Consider the following 21848-nt stretch of genomic DNA (forward strand, 5'->3'; position numbering starts at 1 on the left):
CGGTCTTTCTGACGTCAGCTTTTCTCGCTACTCCTGCTTCTGCTGGCCCCTCCTTTACAAAATTTATCAGCAAATTTTCTTACGTTTTCTTCAATCACAATCTGTTAGTAACGACATAAAAACACCACCATTGCCTGTTTCGCTAAACCAAAGAGATAGTTTTGTCCAATTACACAAGAATTCTGTATTTCTCGAGAGCAGCGCTTACCTCGGCCCTTCCACAGAATTATTCTGTTTCGCCGATAAAGTAGCACTTCCCTCTACCTTACCTTTCTAACAAGCAAGAAGGCTAACCGTTTCTCTGGGGATAAAACACATGAGGCGACTACACTGCTCCTGAGAATTAAGGCCAGAGTTTCAAGAGAGAACCTGTTGCTATTTCACTCATGCACTTCCACACAGAAAACGTCCCTAAAGATAACACACGACGATGTTACCAACTGGAACCCAGACAATGCGTCGTGCGACTCCAATCGCCACACGTTTTCCCCGACAGGGCAACAAGGCAATACACCGTGCGACTTCACTTGCTACACGTTTTCCCTCGTGTACCTACAGGGCATCCAACTTCCTACATCCCGGAAGTCTTCAAAAACAACATAGAACGCGACACGACTCAACATAGAATGTTAGCACATAAATCAATAATAAATCATCAATCAATCAATCATCAATAATCAATAAATACCAAACCAATACAATAAAACCACCCTCTGCTACCAGAAGAACTATTCCAGCAGAAAAAGGGAAAATTTACATTTCCTCCTTGCGTCACTGACCCGTCATCACACTTGCTCATTCACGCACGCATTCACTGGTGGGGCCCATAACACCAACACTCATACGTCTCACTTGAGTCGGCACACAGGAGGAAAGAAGCGCTGGGACATGTGGGGGTACCTTATTACCTAGAAGGGGAAAATTCTTTATATTATATACACAATATCCCTTAGTACTGATAGACTCCTAACTTTAACATCAAGGCACTCCACCACTTGGTCAATGGACCAATTATTTGGACTGGTTGATGGTGATTTAGAACCAGCTAAAACACATTTAAAGTTCAGAACCCTTTAAACAATACCTTATTAAAGAATCACAAACTCATTTTCTGTTAATAAATGTTTAGTTTATCTAATTAATTCACCTTCATTGGCATAGTCAGCATTTAATCAAATTCAGAATTTTTCAATGAACATTTGGCACAAATTAGCATGACACTTATATTGACCTAATTTCAGATACTGGTGACCATTTCCCCGAAACCTGTCAGCCCTGCATCCATCAAATCCCTTCTGGTGTAATCGTCCCATCAAATGCAGGCTAAGACCCAAATAAGTCCGGGAAAAGTTCTTTCGCTCGGCACGACACAGTCCCAAAGATATCCAAAGGACCAGGCAATCGTGCAAGCAAATCGATCAATCGGAACGCTCTTCTGGAATTCGCTAGCCTATACCCTTCTCTACAGTTTCCCTTTTATAGTAAATTCTAAAATAATCTGCAACAGTTTCCAAAAACTAAACACTCTGATTGGCTAAGCCCCTCAATTTTGTAATATTGGAAATGGTTCCCAGAGCTTCTTGGTTCACATGGAATCGCATATGTCATTACAGTTCTCATGCGAAAAGGTCCGAAGTATCAATATGCAGACCTCTGAGGACACGTTGCCATTGTCTTTGTCATTCACACTAGTTGAACTTTGGCAATCCTCCACATTCCTTATCCTTGATGAGGAACACGGTGCTCAAAGAGAAGGACGCCTGGAGATCTTCAGAGCCATCCGAGTCTGCGCAGTAGACATCGTGCTCACACGACGGTGGCCACTTCCGAACTCCATTTTGAATATTGCGGCCTAGTAGGCCCGAATGCCAACTTAAGCGAAACAAACATGAAAAGTAATTAATATTCGGAAATGAAGGTTCTAATGTTTAAACCCACACTAATCCCTTCATATATTAGTATTGTCCTAGCTTATAGCAACGTTTAAAGCAATAATACTCACCATTCCGCCATACCAGGAACGCAAAACATTACAAAAGCAACATAAATCATGCAATTTTCTATATTAACGCATTCTACAGTTAATATGCGTACCACAGTTAACCATTAGGGTTATTTGCCATGCAATTTGCATTTAGTCCCGCATGTAATTCGTGTTTATTAAGGTGTAATGCTGATTAGTGATACCACGGCAATCAATTAGTACAGGTAAATAATTAAAATGATTACGTAATTAGTGGTTTCATGCAAAATAGAGAAGATATACAATTTTTTTTTTTCCGTTTTACCTGCTCCACCAGATGCAACCGACCACGGTGATCGCCAGCCCCTGGGACACGCGGGTGAGGAGTCGAGGGGACGAGCCTGTGTCTGGCGTGGCTTGAGACTTGGCCCGCAGCCAGCCCTGAAGAAGCTCCAGTAACCAGGCCTTGACTGACACTGCGGGAGGCAGACCCTCTGGGGGCACACAGGCAGCAGCAGTTGGAGGGGGGCCCTTTGACATCGTGCCCTGCAGGTCGCGAGAGGAGCAGCTGACCTGTTGCCAGAGAGGGGCATGACCCCCTCCCTAGCTTACACTGGCGATGCAGCCGTTGGATTAGAACTGGGTACCGATCGCCCAAAGGTAAGCCCCCTACATGTCTGAACACCAGAGCCCACCTGAAAACTCAGTGTCCGGCCTGGGAGGACAGCCTGCAGCGGGGCCCACTACACCACCACGCAGTTCCCTTGATATAGTACTGTTAAAAAAGTCTCATTTATCAAGAATGACGAGTGACAGCAAAGTTCAGCTGGAGCAGAAGTTTATTCACCTTCCAAACTCCCAGTACAAACATGAATGCCCCAACGTTTCCCCTAACGCTCACACCACCCGAGTCTCCCCGTTCACAACACTCCGCGTGGTCTCCACGAGCAAGATGCCAGATTGCTCGTGGACACCACGCGCCATGAACGAATATGTATACAACACATCTCCCCCCCCCCCCCCCCCTTTATTATTATTATTTTTTTTATTTATTTTTTTACATTATTATTCGTTAAACTAAACCATAATATAATCTTTAAACCTTCCCGGACAATGGTGTTCACGTTTTCTTCTAGAAAAATCCCTTCTCCAATGAGAACACCCTGGTTGTTGATCATACCTCATTTCATTGTGCACATTCTCCAATCGTGTGTCATTTTTAACATTTCTAAATGAAATGTCATTGCTTACATCATCTAAACACATGTCATTGGATGCATTCCCAGATGGTTGTGTAGAACCCTTAAATACAAATACTCTGCTCAAATTCCAAACACTTCCACCCTCTATTCTCACCGCATTGCTGAAAACTTGTACAACCCTCTTTGGATCTGACCAGCTTTGGGAACCCTTAAGGACATTCTCTTTCCTCTTTATGCGAACCAGATCACCCACTCCAATTTTTTGTGTGCTCATTGGACCTCGCTTCTGGTCCATAACTTCTTTCATTTTTTTTTTATACTCACTGACCCTTTGTCTAACTACATTGTAATCAACAGCAACCAACTTCTTGTCATCCATACCCTACTTTAACCACCACGGAACCAAACAAGTGCTGGGTTTCCGTCCTCTCAAAAGCTCGAATGGGCTGATTAAAGTTACTGAATTAGGAGATGTCCTATATGCTAGTAGCATGGACTGTAGTGCATTGCTCCAATTGAGTCCACCCTTAATGGCAAGTTGAATCGCTTCCTTCACCACACGATTAAAGCGTTCCACCTGACCATTTGACTCTGGATGGAAAACTGAAATTCTCCTATGAGTTATGCCACATTTTCCAAAAAATGACTCCATATCTCTGCTAATAAACTGGGGACCATTGTCTGTGACAATCTCCTGAGGAATACCTTCCCTACAAAATATACTATCAAGAAATTCAATAACACTTTGTGACGTAACTTCCTTAACCATCTTGATTTCAGGCCACTTTGAAAAATAATCAATTAAAACGATCCCAAAGCATTTATCCTTGGGCAAAACGTGAAATGGACCAATAATGTCGAGCCCTAGTTTCCTCCATGGCCCAACAGGATACTCCACAGGACACGACTCAACTCTTAGAGGCACCGCAGATTTGTCACTATTCGAACATTTGTCACATTTGCGTACAAAATGTTCAACAGCGGAATCAATGCCAGGCCACCAAAATGCCTCCCTTATTCGCCTTCTAGTAAATGAAACTCCTAAATGTCCCTCATGGCCAATTTCCATAATGGTTTCTCTAAGAGAAAAAGGAGGAATTATTCTGTCCATCCTCATAACCAACCCATTCTCAATGGCTAATTCATCATGGACCTTGGAATAGCTCATCATATCACCAGATAATTTTCTTTCTTCCGGCCATCCCTGCACAATGTAATTCTTAACATTGCTCAATTCACTATCATTTCTCATTGCTTCCATCCAAACTTTTTCATCTAGACTCGCCTTATCACCATGTAAAAGGTTGATATCATGTGTTGTGAAAGCAACTTCACAATCATCCTCCTGATAATCCTTATCACTATCCAAAGGTAACCTGGACATGCAATCCGCATGCATATTCGCTTTCCCCTGGACATATTCAATGTGAAAACGAAAAGATTGTAACCTTGATGACAGTCTAGCTAACCGTGCAGACATGGATCTACCGCCGCCAGGAGACATTAGAAAAACTAACGGTTTGTGATCAGTTTTTATTGTGAAATCAGTCCCCCACAAGAAACTTCTAAAGTGTTCTGCTCCCCATACGCAAGCAAGTAACTCACTTTCAATGACAGAATAGTTCTTCTCTGCATCTCTCAAAACCCTGGACGCATATGCTACAATCCGTTCACTAGAATTATCTTTCTGCAGTAAAACACCACCTAGACCTAGATTACTTGCATCTACCATAACTATGCATTTTTTCCCTGGAACAAACGGTCTTAAACAAGGTGCATTAACTATGAATGCCTTCAATTTCCCAAACGCCTCAGTCATGTCACTTGTCCACACAAATTTTGCATTTTTTTTAATAGACACCTGAACGGTTCAGTCTTCATGGAATAATTAGGAATTAATTTAGCATAAAATTCAATCAATCCAAGAAAGGCAACCAACTGTTCTTTCGAGGTCGGTAGAGGAGCATTGGTAATGCTCTCAATCGCTGCGTTGTTTACGGGAGTAAAAGATAAATCTTTCCATCACTACGTTTTTTTTTTTCCAAAACGTATGTTAAGCTGTGTCGAAGCATACTGGTAAACATTAATTCTCCCAGGACTAATTAACGCAGGTAACGTTTGAAATTCTTTTAGGCCAAATCCACCTAAGCAATGTTTTAACAGTGACAATTTCCTTTCTGGTTCGCAATCCTCGCCTTCTAAAACCTCCACATATGCCAAAAATACTGGTTCCCATACTTCCCATGGCATGGGAGGATCGCCCGATGATGATAGAAATGAAGGAGGAGGTACGATACCAGACATATTGCACTATAAGTGGTAAATGAACTGTAAATTTTACATGCAAAATAGTTAATATTCTGAATAACAATTAACTTATGGCACAGAAATTATTATAACTCACATATTGTTTGTCGATTTTTTTAGATTATCTTCCATTAATATGACAAATTAATCACACCCCAACCTTACTTTCAGTGACTAAAACTGAATTTACATGGATCATGCAGTCTCGGTTCCTTGTGTTGAATCAGGCAATCCAAAAACGAGGTTGTATTTACGATCTTGACGAACAACGTGACGCGATGATACAATGCGCTTTCAGTGACTAAAACTGAATTTACATGGATTATGCAGTCTCGGTTCCTTTTGTTGAATCAGATAATCCAAAAAACAAGGTTGTATTTACGGTCTTGACGAACAACGTGGCGCGCTGATACAATGCGCGCATGCGCATCTACGCTGGGAAAATAAAAAAAAAACAGGTCCAGGATTCCTCTGCAATAGTGAGTAAATAAACTCGTTTTATTTTTTTTTCAATTTCCGATGAAATCCTTGCTGTTTCCTTAAGCTAATCACTTCCTTAATACATCTGTTCCGACAATTCCGCGCTGTATTCAAAACACCTTAAACGGTCTTGGTCAGGTTAAGTGCTCGTTGATAGGCTACAGCTGCAGATACCCCTTGTAATCCAAAAGGCTTGAATTATATTCGCTGAAGTTGTATATGCCGTCCTTTTCGAAACGCTCCTTCCGATGTCAGTTTCATCTGAGCAAGATCATTCCTTTTTAAATGAACTTTATATGCCGTCCTTTTCGAAACTCTCCTTCCGATGTCAGTTTCATCTGTGCAAAATTATTCCTTTAAAATATACTTTCCTTCTTCTAATATGTATGGGCGGTCCGTGCCCGATCGTCGCCAATGTTAAAAAAGTCTCATTTATCAAGAATGACGAGTGACAGCAAAGTTCAGCTGGAGCAGAAGTTTATTCACCTTCCAAACTCCCAGAACAAACATGAATGCCCCAACGTTTCCCCTAACGCTCACACCACCCGAGTCTCCCCGTTCGAAACACAACGCTCCGCGTGGTCTCCACGAGCAAGATGCAAGATTGCTCGTGGACACCACGCGCCATGAACGAATATGTATACAACAAGTACCCCATGTACAGTAGCACAGCAAGGCCTAGAGAGGGCCATTAGCTCTTGCACGCTTGACCCTGGGCCTCTGAGACTTCCAGTGATCACGTGAAGCACTCAACACGCATCGACCACGACCGGAGGGCCTGAGTGGTGGGGAGGCACCAGAACTTGGGGCGGCAGCAGACAGGGGCCCCATCTCCTACATAGCGCATTCAGGAGACATGGATTGCTGGGCCGGGAGCGGCAGGGAGTGCAGTCAGTAGAAGATCTCCTCTGCCTCCAAAATGGCGACTGCAAGAGGGAAAAAGACCGCAACCTCAAATACATGTTGCTAAAGCCCATAGCAGGTTTGGGAGGGGGTGGGCCTTCGAAGGCAACCATGGGGCTCACCGCGACCTCGGATGAGCCGATCAGACCCCCTCCCTAGAGTTACTGTTCGCTTCCCTGCGTGAGGACCTTCATTCCTTCAGGAGGGAAGTCGCACAAGAGTTAAAGGATACGCGGCGTGATCTGGATGGGCTAAGCGAGAGAGTTTCCACACTGACTGAGAGAGACTGACTGACTGTGAGAGAGAAAGACTGACTGACAGAGAGAGAGAGTGATGACTGACTGATAGAGAGAGAAAGAGAGAGAGACTGACTGACAGAGAGTGATAGAGAGAGAGAGAGAGAGGCATCAGTACTTTGTGATGTCAGTACCTTGTACCAGAGGGAGGAAACAACAAAAGATTACTGTAGGGAAGAAGCAAGTGAAAGAGCAGGAGCTAGAAAAGGGCAAAGCTAAATAAAGAGAGAAATATACGGAAAAGAGCAGGACATGCACTTCCCTGGAGTGGTAAACACAAATGGTAAAGAAATAAAAGAAAAGTTGTTCGCTGATATCAGCATTTCAAGGAAACAACTTGTTATGATCAATCCTTTCTTGTTTCTTTCTTCATGTGTGGAGTGTGGAGCACTGTGCCTAGTGCATTCTACATTCCACTGATGAGCGTTAAGTTCCACGGTGATCAGTTGGTGACTGGCTGGCTAGGGATGAGCCACGCTTTCCCCGCAGGTTACTATTTTCATTAATAAAACCTTCTACTTACCTGCATCGTGATGGAAAGTTTCAGGGTGATCTGTCGATGTAGAGGGACTCCCACTGGGGCCGAAATAAAAATAAGTTGGAGGTTTCCAGCAAGACTCCAGTGGGATCACAGAAGAAAAAAATAATAATTAGGCCCCGCCATTTTAAAAGTAAAATATTTGGGGAGGGGGCAAGAGTAGGGCCCCCCTGTGCCCATTTTGGGCATCGGGGACGGGTACCTCATGTGAGGGGAGGCGCACGTGTAGCTTCCCTCCCCAAGCGAATTGCGGCCGAAATTAACTTTATAGGGAGCCGAAATTAACTTTAAAGGGAGCTTTTAAAGGCTCCAGGGAACCCATCCTCTGGGGCCCGCTGAGGTCCCCTGTCCGGGGGAGTACACATCAGGACAGAGTAGTTTTCCTGCCCGCATTGATGTGGGCAGGGAAACATATGTTTGCTGCCACCTGGCAGGAGTATGTTTAAATCTCCTGCTGGGGAGAAAAAACAAGCCTTCCCTGCCTGTAGCAGCCGGACAAGGAAGGCATGTCTTCTCCCACCCAGCGGGAGATTTAAACATGCTCCCGCCTGGTGGGAGTAGACTTCTGTTTCCCTGCCCACAGGAATGTGGCCAGGTAAACAGATATTGCTCCTGCCCGAAGGGACCATGCAAAACAAGCTGCTCCCTCTGAGCGGAAGCAAAGCAGTCTCCCACACCAGGCAGGGAGCTGGCTGGAGCTGTGTGGCCTTTGGGGCTCCCCTTGCAGCTCCGTTAACTAGTGGTTTTTGGGTGCCCTATGTGGGCATGGGGGCACCCGCCTGTGGCCATGCGGGATGGGGTTCCCGGGGCCCAAGAAGGTTTGGGGAGGAGCCACAATCCCCCTCCGATTATGTATTGAATTCGGCCCTGATGGATGGGGTCCCCAGTACCAAATTAAATTTGAGGAGTGGGATGGCGCGGCCCCCTTCCGCTTCTTTATTGAATTTGGCCCAAGGGGATGGGGTCCTCTGGGCCTAATAAGACTCGGGAGGGGGGTCCCTCACGCCCCCTCCCCATAGCATTCGGCCCAGTGGATGGATTCTCTGGGGCCTATTAAGGCTTGTGGAGGCCATCTGCTTGGCCCCCTCCCCTTAATAATAGAATTTGTCCCCAAGAGATGGGTCCCCAGGGTCTAATAAGGCTTGGAGAGTTGCACCACACTGCCCCTCCCCCTTTTATATTTGGCTCCAGGATGGGGTCCTTTCGGCCACAATAGGCTCGTGAAGTGGTGGTGCGTGGCCAACTCCCCATAATTATGTTGAATGGCCCCGAGGGATGGGGTCTCTGGGGCCATTTAAAGCTTGGGGAAGGGGGCCACATGCACCCTCCTCTTTAATTAAAATATGGCCCCAGGAAATGGGGTCCTAGGGGCATATTTGGCCCCAGGAGATGGGGTCCTCAGGGCTTCTTAAGGCTCAGGGAAGGGGGAGCCATGCATCCCCTCCCCTTTAATTAAAATGTGGCCCCTGGGGATGGGCTCCCTGGGGCCCATTGTCGCTTGCGGAGGGGCGGGATATCGAGCCTTTTCCTATTGTAAAAGTATTTGGCCACGGGAATGGGTTCCCAGGGGTTCTTGAGGCTTGGCAAGCGAGGCCACCCAACCTCCTCCCCTGCAATTAAAATATGGCCCCCATGAGGATGGGCTCTCCAGGTCTTTATACGGCTTGGATGACGGCCACTCCCCCTCTTCCCCTATAATGAAAAATAGGCCTTGGGATAAGGTCCTCGGGCCCATTTGGGCTTGGGGGGGCAGTGCCCCCTCCCCTAATGTAAAAGTATTTGGACCTAGGAGATAGGGACCCCGAAGCCTCTTATGCATTGAGGAGGGGAGTCCTGAGGGATGGCATCCTTGGGGCACATTTTGGCTAGCAGAGTGTGGGAAAACGCCCCCTCCCCTAATGGTAATGCATATTGACCTGGAAGATTGTTTCCCCAGGGCCTATAAAGGCTTGGTGGGGAGGGGACCACGTGTCCCCCTCTTCCAATAATACATTGTTTGTCCCTAGGGGATGGGGTCCCTGGGCCAATAGTGACTTGGGGAGGAGAGCCGTGTGTACTCCCTCCTCTTTTTAAAAACTACGGGTCCTGGGGATCCTAGGGCCAGAAGTGGCTTGGGGAGGGGGCTGGTGACCTCCTTCCCTGGCGTGGGATGGCTGCTTTTAGGGATGTCCTGTCTTTGCTTGAATGAGGGTTTGACTGCAGGCCATGCAATGTAACGCCCCTCACACCCGTGGGTTGGCTTTATGTATGGTAATAAAATATTACTTTATGTAAAAAAAACCTTGAAAATCCCTGAAAGTCAAAGGTTAAAATCACGCTATAATTAGATGTGCCAAAAAAATCTGATTTTGTGTAAAAAAAAAAAATTACATTCACTGCAAAAAACAAAGGGTAAAGTGATGTTATAGTTAGGTGAATATGTCAGTGCCAACAGAACGTTTTAAACTACAAAAAACACAGAAATTCACCAATTATACTTAGCAGAGCAAACTATAACTTGCAATGTCATAAATGATGTCATAGAACATGTCATGCGTGATGTAATATGTGAGGTCATAAGCTGTGCATGGCAGGGGGCACACGTTATAGTTAGCTCTGCTAATTATAACTGGTAAATTCTGTGGCTTTTTTAGAATTTAGAAAAACTATGAAGGCTTATTGCAAAAATTCAAAAGGTCAATGGTAAATTGCATATGCAGCAAATCTCATTTAACTGCATACAGTCATTGCCATGAAGGCTCTCGGTAATAGGACAATGCAGAATAATAAGCAAAAGTCTTAATATGCAAAGTCTCAAATGTGCAGCAAAATCAGTAAGGAGTCTGACAGCATCCCTATATTATTGGGTCACCCCTACATTTGAGGATTTATGTAGCAAATTTCCTCATAGAAGTGAAAACTGTAAAATCACTTTAGAGTCAGCAAAGAAATACATTTTTAACAAATCAGGATGCAGATTTTAAAATCGCCCTACAGCCCTACCACCTAAGCACTAACCCACTACATGAATATTGATTTTGACCCCCTGACCTAATGTCATCTGGATGTGTTGGAAGAAACTAGTTACACAAACAACAGTGAACCATTAAGAATTAATGAAATACAGTGTGCAAGTGGAAAACTCTTGGCAAAATGTTACAATAGTGAGTCCTTGCTAGAGAGCCTTCTTTGAGAATAGTGTCATTCAGAAATAAACACAACTACATGATCCTTTACTACATGCAATAGAATTATTAACAAAGCATGCACATGTTGAGATATCCATTATGAACAAGATGGCATTAAGACCTAATTGAGGCCTAATTAGCAGATGCCTAGGAGACACACTTTAACAGGTTGTGGCAAAATTGTTTCAATGGCAAAAGTATCATTTAAAGATATACGTGTGGAATCAGGTGTAAAATAACATTCTTCACATTGTTAATAATGTATGTTCTTGATTAGTGCGCAAAAGCTCCGTCAACTGAAGACTGGTGAAAACCTTCTTTCCATAGTGTAAGTAACGTCCACCAGTCACACAATATATCACTTCTTGACCAACAAGACTGTGTTAAACATGTTCTTCAAAGCCTTTTGAAACCACAGACTTCCTGCATAGGAGTAGTGAAGTCTTTCCTTATCCCAGGTTAAGCCTCACAAGTGTTCCCTACAGGGTTTATCTAGCTGAACATTGGGACTAGTTGCTGGTGACCAGTGAGAGCACACTCCAGTCCACCCAGCTCTGGTTCAGATCTAGCAATGATGGGAACATAGTTCAAACCTTTAGGTAGAGAACCTCCTGTGTCTGCCTACTTCACAGCACATGGTTACCTCTGACTTCTTCGAGTATAGATGGAGAAGATGGGATCATTCAATAAAACGCCTCAACAATGCCCATTGTATAAAAATATTTTTATTGACATTTTCTAACCATTTGGCATCTCATTGTATATCTTCCAAATATCGGTTCTATTTTCCAGGCACATCAACTATAGATAAGTGTAGTATGGACTTAATTACTACAATAAGGTTATCAACAAAACAAAGAATGTTCAACATTGCCTAACGGACAAGGACAGATTCATCCCTGCACATACCCTGAAACCAAAAGCCATCTTCCTAGCTCTGAAAGCCTTCCTGCCAAACCCAGAGTGCAGATGATTCACACACCCACAGCCCTCTTCTATGTGCCACCTCTCAACTTCACTCACTTGTGTTGACTCTGTAGACAGATTGAGAAGGCATCTGTGCTCACATATGAATGGGAAATTGTCTAGGAAATCCATAGATCCATAGATGCCGGTACAACTAGTATGACCACTTTGCTTCTTTGATGGGCAGGGGGCAAGATCGCTAGGAGATGGCTGATTATCGCATGGGTGGAAGACTTTTATTATGCCTTCCCTTCAAACCCCTAATCCAGTGGGTACTTCATTATATCAAGGACAGACTAGAGACTAATGGTTCCGTCTGACCATGTCTGTTTCTCCAGTTAACTTCATCTTCCAAGGGACTACATCTGCCTACCCACAAGAGACATTGGCCGTTTCTTGAAAGGAATCTGCATATGTCATAGCTGCCAAGGTTTCAGATTGCTTATGTGTGACATTTTCATAATTTCAGTACAATTATAAGTGACATTCAACGACTATGAGTGACATTTCTTGCAAACAGAATAATGCCACCCTCACTTAGTATTAGCATGGCACAGCCCACAGCCTAGGTCGGATTCCTGTTGCCGGCTGGGGCGGCAGAGAAACCATACATTAAACAGATATTCCCTGCTTTAGCCAGCCTTCGCCTCCGTGCTGTTAATCAATCAAATTAATGGCAGGATCCGATCAGGCCCGGCTTTAGTGCTGATGGCACCCTGTGCGACAATGTTTGTTGGCGCCCCCTCCCCCCCCCCAATGACCACCTCCACCACGGATTCTCACTAGCACCCTTTAACAGTGACCAAGTCTCCATAACCACACTCTCTCAGATGCATTGAATTAGTTATATAGCGCCACTCATACCAGTGTAGGGTGTCCGAGCACTTTGCATCACACACACATTACACAGAGACAATCAATCATACGAGTGTAAATCAGTGTATAGGGAATGTTACTTGAGCCAAAGGACTGAAAGTGTATGAGTCACATGTCACCCATACTGGTAGGCAGTATAGTTTAAGAGTGTTTGGTGTGGAGAAGCACAAACGCAGAGACGAAAAAGAAACAGCATAGTTGGGAGTTTTCTTTAATAATAAGAATCGATTTCTAGCCAAATTAACCCTTTTTGCAACATTAATCAATGTTCTAATAATGTATACTTTGCAGTGTGTATGCAGTTCTGGGATGAAAGTTGATAGGTCACTATTCTATATTAGGGCTTTAAGTTATAAATTGCAAGTAACAAAAGGACGTTTCTTTTGAAAGCAGTAACCTGCTGATCTGTTTACATCATACGCACTCTGTAATCTACATGGTACACGTTCTTTGCAGGAGGCACATTAACCCTCTGCACTAACTTCACATAACTCAAAACCTCAACTATACAAAACGCTGATCTCCCTCCAGGAAGATAATTAATCACAGGAGTTTTCTTGACATTTATGTGAGGCCTGGTAATTGCCGGGGGAAAGAAACGCTGCAGCAGGTGCTACAAAAACAAACAAACACGGCGCCCCCAGGAAGCCAGCACCCGGTGCGGTGGCACCGGTCGCACCGCCCTAAAGCCGGCCCTGGATCCGATCATGATCAATTGACAGAGTCTGTCCAGGCTCTCTGCCACTTGGGACCTAAGGCCGACTACAGGATGAGAGAGGAGCCCCAGGGAGATCTTCTCCCTGTACGGTTCTCCAATTAGGTCTCTTATACTGCAGTTTAGCCTGACCTAATTTTGGCATGTATTTAGGAGCTTTGTTTTGCGGCTATATATCCACCTCTGTTTGATAGCATGGTTTAAGTAGGGGGTGCTTTTTTACATTAATTAGGTGGGTGTGTGGTTTTGTGTTTCGGTCTTCAAATCTCTGAAGTTTGCTTGGATTGGATATGAGTTTCTGTGCTAGCAGGATATTTCCACGTCATGATATATTGCGATTCCTATACCTCCCGTTGTAACCTAGCGTCATCTTGTGGCCTTTGAAAAACAGTACTCAGGGTTCAGCTTTTATGCGCCCGTGCCAGCAAAGAGAGAAACTGGAACTACGTGGTTTTATCGCACTTCAGGACACGGTTCTTTTGCGTGACAATCTTAGGCATTGGGGTAATGTTTGAAAATTACCGGAAATGCGTCATTCTAACACAAGATGTGTGGCACTTGAGAGATCTTAATATTTTACTTCTTCTTACCATTGCTTAGATTGGGCACAGGGTCGTTGAAAAGCTGACATTTGCACACCTTGAGCTCTGCTTGAAAGACTTGGTGGTCCAGGTGACTGGCAGGAATTGCTACAACAGAATTCAAAACAAGAGCATGTGGCTGGACTCTAGTTAAGTGGATAGTGTATTTTTCACATCACTTGCCTGAGAAGGAGACAGGTAACACCTGAAAGAATCAAATTGAAGCTCTTATGACCTACTGGAAGAAGCTTGGGATGTCCTTCTTTAATACTAATGTGTACCAGTACTCTCTGCTTCTGGGCACGGTGTGTAGCCCTATCTCCTGTACATGCCAGTACTACTGAAGAGTTATAGATTAATAATATAGGATCTAGTGGCATTAAAACCACCTCACCATGGCTTTTGCTTAAAAGATAACATTTGCATATCATCTGTACACTTCCATGGATAAACAGCTGTGTGTGTGGTGAAAAAAAGCACACCCATGAGTATGCTTTTGTTAATCTGTGCTTTGGGGGTACCTAACATGCCACAGGTGGCACCTCCGTTTTTTTTCTGTGACCTGGGTCCATAAACCAATATTTAAATTTTGAAAACCACTCACAAGGTGACCAAAACTAAATTTCCACTCATTTTCGAACCAATCAGCATTTGACAGTTCTGTGGCCGGTCTATCAAACTGTTACAATAATGACGGAGCAAGTAAGTACACAGAAACTCTACTTGGAGAAGGGCTTGATGATCAGGAAGAGAAGCTGATGGGTGAGGGGAGACAGTGGAAGGCAATGGTTGTAACTATGGCGGGAGAAGATAGGTTGGTGGAATGGGAGTCAGAGTGTCCTGGTAGGGAGAGACGTGGTAATGCCCAAAAGTGATAAGCCTTAATGTTTAAGATGTGGTGCTAGATCAATGGGGAAGGGAAAAGAGAGTCGGTCTCCATTGCACAGAAAGATGTGTAGTAGATAGTCGTTTGTGTGTTCATGCAAAAGTTTTTTGGGGCATACTGGTAAGGGGAAAAGTTGTTGGCGGGCTGGCAATGAGATAGAAACTGTAATGAGGAATGTGGTGATCCAGGCACTCACAGACCAAACAACTGAACAACAACAATTTGTAGGATTCAAATGTCCATATGTTCCTAACAAGAGCCTTAGAATATTACAGCTCTCAAGGGTATTGGACAGTAATATCTATAACTTCCTAGAGACGCGCCTCCTGGAGTGTGAAAAATAGAAGCTACGGGATAGAGGTTATACACAAACATACTTTGTATCTAACAGCAGAAACGTAGACGGTGGCAGTTCGCGTGCAGAAGTATTTCCCAATCTTCTAAACAGGTTTGAAAGGATTCTAAAGGTCACTATATGATGGAAAAGTGAACTGTAAAAGTGAACCATGTATAAAAGATCCCTCATCTTCACATTGGTAAACCCACAAGCAGAGACAGGAGAGGTTCATAAGGGAATTCGTGTTGCAGCTAGCACACTTTGGGAGAGTGAAGTAATCATAGGGACACAAATTAATACAACTTTGAGCAGCACATAGATCATTGGACCACAGTGTATCAACCAAAACAGCTTCCAACACATTGAAATGAGGTTCAAGGGAGGCACAACTTTTGGACAGATAGAGACATTTAAAGAATGCCATGCAGATGCCGAAAAACGTTTTCTCACATACTCATATGTGTGTCTTCTACTATAAACTTTATTTTTGGTATGTATGAAAGGGATAACTAACAGAATGCAGAAATATAAGATGGAGATTTTCATAATTTCAGACTACACTTCTAGAAAATTTGATCCGATTTCATCCTTTGCATTTTGGTACACATAGTATTACTTTTACCATTATAAACACCATTTACCATTACAAACACAGAATTGAAAGTACCAGATTGTGAAGAGAAACAAACGCTACTTTGTATTTATTTAAATAAGTAAAACCTTTAGAGAACTCAAGTTGTGCGATATTAGGCATGAGTAACTCATCTAGTGCTTTATCCCGTTACATTCTGGTGCTTGTAGCACTATGTTCATATTGGGAGAAAAAGATACCAAGGGCCAAATGCAAAGAAAAGGGAAACTAGACTGGCTATGTGAGACTGAAACCAGACGATATATGTTTTTCTCTTTTTTTTAATCGGTCTTGTTGGTCTGTAGCATTTTACTCCACCGCCGAAATAAGTGGGCACTTTCACTGTAGGCTACCCGTGTCCACTGTCGTTGTCAACGTGTAACCACTCGCAGAAGTCTAAAGTTTCCCAGGAACATGGATGACATCAAGTCTAGGATTTTATTTGCGTTTTGGAACCTGTAGTTAGGTTTAGCTCTTTAAAAATAGGATTTCTTTAGGGCATGCATGAGTTCCTTGAGATAAGTATAACTGGTGAATTTGAGAGTTTTTTTTACTTTAGAACGTTATGTTATTTACATTTTCACCTGTTACTTCAGGGTGTGTTCTTTCCCTACCTCCATTTTTAGGTCCGGCCAAGAGACTGCTTTAGTTATTTCACTAGCCTCATGTTTTCCAAAAGGTTCCTAATAATACATACATATATATATTTACATGTATAGACTTTTAGTCAGCCCTTATCAGTCACTGGTCTGTGTCATTCACATGTTGCTTCTGACCACTGCAGTATACAGCATGTGCAGTGGGTCAGGCCACTTCATCCATTGCTCATAACACTGTGAGTGACTGCATTCTCTATTTCCATGCGTACACGTCAACTTAACAAGTAGACCACGTCAATGCCAGGGCTGCTAGCCAATCACTCCTTTTATTACATTTTTTTGTTCATTTTTGCACAAGATATTTTTTTTTTACTTTTCTTTTTAATAAGTATATGCATGGCAAATTTAGGTGGTGGCATAGTTACTTTTTTTATTTTACACGTTTAATGCTTATTGTGTATGTTAGCAAAATAGAAATGACAAAAATACATTTCAGGCTTGCCAAGGCTGCAACCCTGCTGATGAGCATTTCAAAGGAAGTCTGGGTTTCCGAGTACTGGATACAAAGAGGCCCACACTTCAAGAGTCGTTGCACATTTTGATCCTGAGCTGTAGGTCTTCGCCCACCCTCTTGTTATGCATCTTGCTCCCCTGGAGCCACACTCCTTGGATATGCTGCTGTCCGGGGTCAGAACTCCATAGCAGAAACAGGACGGCGGCACAGTACCTTCCACATTACGCGAATTAGGTACCCTCACCTTATTTACAGGTACTTTACCCATGAGGATGCACTTAACTCCAGGGGCCAGTGGGTTGTGCATGTTTAAGGAGAGTTCAGATCATGTAGATTACATACCATTATAGAGTTATTTATTTTTTCACATAATATTGACCAACACTCTGAAAATAATCCCCATCTGGCTACAACAGAGAAGGGTACAAAGGAAAACAAAACTACTCACTTTTCACCTCTTTTTGCTTGTACACCGCTGCTCCAAGCTCCCATGGCTTGTCTTTTTTTAGCACCCAAAGACACAGATCTAGAGCTTAGCTCCTACCTATTTGTTTTTTTCTGGCACCAAAAAGGCAAAGTTATCCACACAGTTCCATGTCACACAATTCAACCCCAACCAAATCCAATCCACACCACATAATTCCACACCTCATCAGATAATTCAACTCAACAACACAATACACATCCAATTCCACTACACAAATCTACTTCAGACCACACAATTCCACAACTAACAATTACAAACCAACCCACATATTTCCAGTGCACACCACATACATATACTCCACACCAAAACACATGGTAAAAGACATTGTCATTTACAATGTAAATAGCTCTAACTCAAGCAAATGCGAGACCGATTGCATTTCCAATGCTTGTCATTCAACAGCTATGGTGATGGGGCCCACAGGGGGCGAGGACCAGCACAGCGGGAGCACTTGTCCCCATATGACCCCATCCCAAATGCTCTTGGGCTGATCCCAGCCGCCTCCGGCAGCCTAACAAGGCTGCCGCAGAGTGGTCGCCAGCCACTGCCAAGCCCTGGTGTGTTCTCGTCTTTCTCCAGCAGGCGAAGCTCGCACTCCGACGTCAAAGTCATGCCTGTTAGCACGCAGCCTGCTCCAGAGAGTCTCAATGGAAAACGCAAAATGCAATGAATTGTGTCCTTGTGTAACGTTACTGGTGCTAACGTAAACAGCTCCAACACCTTCGTTTCGAGATAGCACTAGGTTTTTTTTTTTAAAAAAGCTGCAAAGCCAAAATACCGGCTCACATGCGGCGGGGGCATACTTTCCGGAGCAGCATTTCCTCCAAACCAATAGCAATAATTACCTAACTGTCGTTTGTTGAGCTCTCAACCTATGCAGATGTATTGTTCTATTACTTCCCGTGTCCTTGTGTTTATTAGTTACTGTCGGTATTTAAGCACAGAGAATCGGATTTTTTTATGTACTCTATTGGGAGGTAAGGTGCACCACGTACGAGAACATGGGTGTGTTTTTCTTGCAAACGCAAACACACGAGTGACCTTTGATATGTGTAGAACTTGGGACTGCTTATGTGAAATGTAAATTATCAGTGTTGGGAGTCGTGGGTCCTGTTGCAAAGTATACCAGTCAGATATTACTTTTATCGTGCTTTTTCTGGGACACCACACATATGAATACACGCAACTTTTAGGAAGATAAATAACTGTATCGCATGTGGGTGGCCCTACACTTGCATTGGAATGAAAACTATTGAAGAAAGGAAGAAATTTAAAAATAAAATAAATGTCATTTTTTGAGGTTTTAAACAAGTCCCCCTCTCGAACGTTCATCGTTAATTGATTTGATTTACTGATTTCTAAATCGCTGCATACTCCACCCACACATTGGCTAGATTTACGAAGGAAACAAAAAGTGCGTGAAGGAGGTGCACATGGTTCAGGCGCCCAACACCCATTGGGCTCACCGGGCTTCAGCCCCCCCCCCCCGTCATGTGTGTCAGCCCAGCTGAGACAGCCTCGCGGGCTGGCGTCCGTCTAATTGCAGCCGGACCTGAGTACTTCACAGGTCTTTAAAAGACCATTTACTCGTTAATGAGGCTTTTGTTGTGTTTTTACCCCTTCTTACAGCCACTCTGCCTATGGCTGGAAGACTTAGCCCCCCCCCAAAATCTCTTTCAGACCCCCCCCCCCCTTCCCGAAATTTGTCTCTAGTTGCCCGCCTGACATGGTTCTGTGATAATGCTAGGCGCTTCCAAACTAAGTATGTGGAGGAGGTCGAGAATTGTTGTGCAAAGGACTGACTGTGTGTTTCAAGGGATCGTTGCACAGGTTGTGTCATAGGCGGATCTGCAGGGTGGGCAAGGCTATGCAAGTATGTCAGGGTCTCTTCACATTGAAAATAATCGCTAAACGTGACTTCTGTATTTAGTTGTTTTCTGTGGCATCAGAAATGTTTCCATTTCTACAATATAAGAAAAGTGAGGCAGATGAGTGACCTAGTGCAGGTACATAGCGTACTGCAGCTATTTTAGGACCCTCTCCAGGGTATTATGTTGCACACAAGTGGCACATTTCTGACATAAATCCCATGACATAGACACAACTACCTTTTCCAGCTTCTGGTAAAGTGTCACTCAAAGTGTCACACATACAATATTGAAATGACAAACATAATCACCCTGCAGAAACAGAAATGTCACACATAAGCAAAATGAAACCGTGGCCCGATTTTCACCTCCTGCAGCAACATCACAGTCAACAAGTCATCACCAATCTCTTGGACTGATCACGTCTTCATCAGATTCAGCACCTCCGTCCCACACTACCATAGAACCATCACCAACGGACATGCCCACTGAAGCTAAAGGTGCCAGTGTCCCAGAAGCCATCAAGAACTTCAAAAGCGGAGGAGCCTAGCGCTTGACCAAGATGGCCGCGTGAGCTTAGAGCTCCCGAGACCCTCGCGCCCTCCGTCGACTATCCTGTCCCTAATCCTGATGGTATGCATGGCACCGTGTTGCTGAGTTGTCAGGGAGGCGATTGATGCTACCCGCGGTTGGATCGCCCATCGGGAACCGGACTTATGACTGGCGAAAGATTGCGGCCTAACTCCCGGAGATGCCAGGGGCTAGAGTTGGCAGGATGCCCGACTCCTAGTTGATCAACAACGGCCTGGTGAGGTGTGAACTGTCGGACGGAGGCCCTCGCTCTTTCACTTTCGGTTTCGTTCCCTTTGTCTGCCCGGACACTGTAGTGCTCTGGGTGGCTTTATAACCCCGGGGACGCTCGGTGGGCTACTTTGGCAGCACAAGGCGGACCTGCTCACTCTTTATACCTCTCTCTGAGAGGGGACGGTCTTCACTGCATTGGACTGCCTGGAGTCCATTATGTCGGGCAAGGCAGAAGGAGATCGGCTGAAGACTAAGTCCACCAGGCGGGGAACGTATTCCCAAGTCAACAGTATGGACCGCTACGCCCTCCTGAAGACATCGCCGAGTGGATCGAGCCAGGCGCCGGATGCCCAGAAGGAGGACTCGCCTGGGACACCGGAGCTCTCCCTGCAGGATGTCATGGGCGCGCTTGATGGGATGCAGACCTCGATGGGGAGGCAATTCGAGGCCCTGGCGCATAAGGTGGACGCCATCCTGGTGGATGTCAACTTGATCCGCTCGGACCTGGGCAAGACAAACGAACGCGTTAAGGACCTGGACCACAGGACCACGGGCCTCACTGATGAGGTCGCGGATCTGCAGAACGAGGTCCGGAAGCTGAGGGCCGAGAGTGACCTCGCCGCCCGCCGGCTGGAGGACTTCGAGAGCCGGTCCAGGCGCAACAACGTGCGCGTCATCGGGGTCCCGGAGTCCTCGGATGAGGCTTCGGTGGACCTGCTTGTGGAAGATTTGGTCCTCAATCATCTGAAGCCTAAGGGCCTTGGAAAGTTTTTTGCGGTGGAAAGGGCCCATAGGGTGCCGGGCGGACGGCCCAAGGCGGGTGCCCCGCCGCGGCCGATTGTCGCCCGGCTCTTTCATTTTCGAGATCGGGACGCTATCCTGCAAGCTTCGAGGGTGACGGGCCCAGTTCCCTTCCAGAATGCGTCGGTGAATTTTTATCCGGACTTCACCCAGCAGGTGCAGAGACAGAGACAGAGCTTCCTGGGGGTGAAGCGAAGACTTCGGGAGCGGGACCTAAAGTATGCCATGCTTTTCCCCGCCAGACTACGGGTGGTGCATGAAGATCGGACATTCTTTTTTGACTCTCCTGTTATGGCCGACGAATGGCTGGACGCTTTGCCCCGGCGACGGACCGGGGACGACACAGCTGAGCATGGAGACAGTGGCCGGGATGGACAGGGCTGATATCTCAAAGCCGGCCTGACTTGATTTGACCATATTTGAAGATTTGAACAGAGTGCAGTAACTGTGGAGGGTTGCGGGAGGACGAGGGGTGCTCTTTTCCTCCCTTAGGGTACTTTTTGTAGATTTTTGTTTTTGTAGGGCGACAGGCACACTGCAAGTTGGGGGGGCTTTTTAAGCTGCAGCAGGGGTGCAGGGTGGGGGGAGTTATGGGGAGTTTGAGTTTGTTGTTGGGGGGTTTATTTCTGCAAGGCATGATGATTATCCTCAGGGCTGTTCCATGGTGGCGCCTCGGGTGTGGGGTGGGCCTCTTTCCGTTTGAGGATGGGGGTAGAGGCCTAAGTGTTATAAGCTGGAATGTTAATGGTTTGGGGGATCGCATTAAGAGGGGGATTGTTTTGCAATTTCTGAAACGCTCAATGCCAGACGTTGTACTGCTGCAGGAGACGCATCTCATAGGCAATACGTGCTATGCCCTGAATAGGAAGGGGTATAAATTCATTGCACACTCGGGATTCTCTTCTGGGTCCAGGGGTGTGGGCATCC

At 45.1% G+C, this 21848-nt stretch overlaps 1 protein-coding gene across 2 annotated transcripts in view; it reads left to right on the plus strand.

The window, feature by feature from the left end:
* Window positions 1-18334: 18334 nt before the first annotated feature.
* DGLUCY (D-glutamate cyclase) overlaps window positions 18335-21848 on the plus strand; it is a 257725-nt gene continuing 254211 nt past the window's right edge. The window contains exon 1 of one of the 2 annotated variants that reach the window (XM_085626535.1): window positions 18335-18425. The gene's annotated coding sequence lies outside the window, so the exon portion shown is untranslated. The remainder of the gene's footprint in view (window positions 18426-21848) is intronic. The other variant, XM_085626533.1, reaches the window with a different exon arrangement.

Source organism: Triturus cristatus, chromosome 9 (genome assembly GCF_964204655.1).
Source record: "Triturus cristatus chromosome 9, aTriCri1.1, whole genome shotgun sequence".
NCBI lineage: Eukaryota > Metazoa > Chordata > Amphibia > Caudata > Salamandridae > Triturus > Triturus cristatus.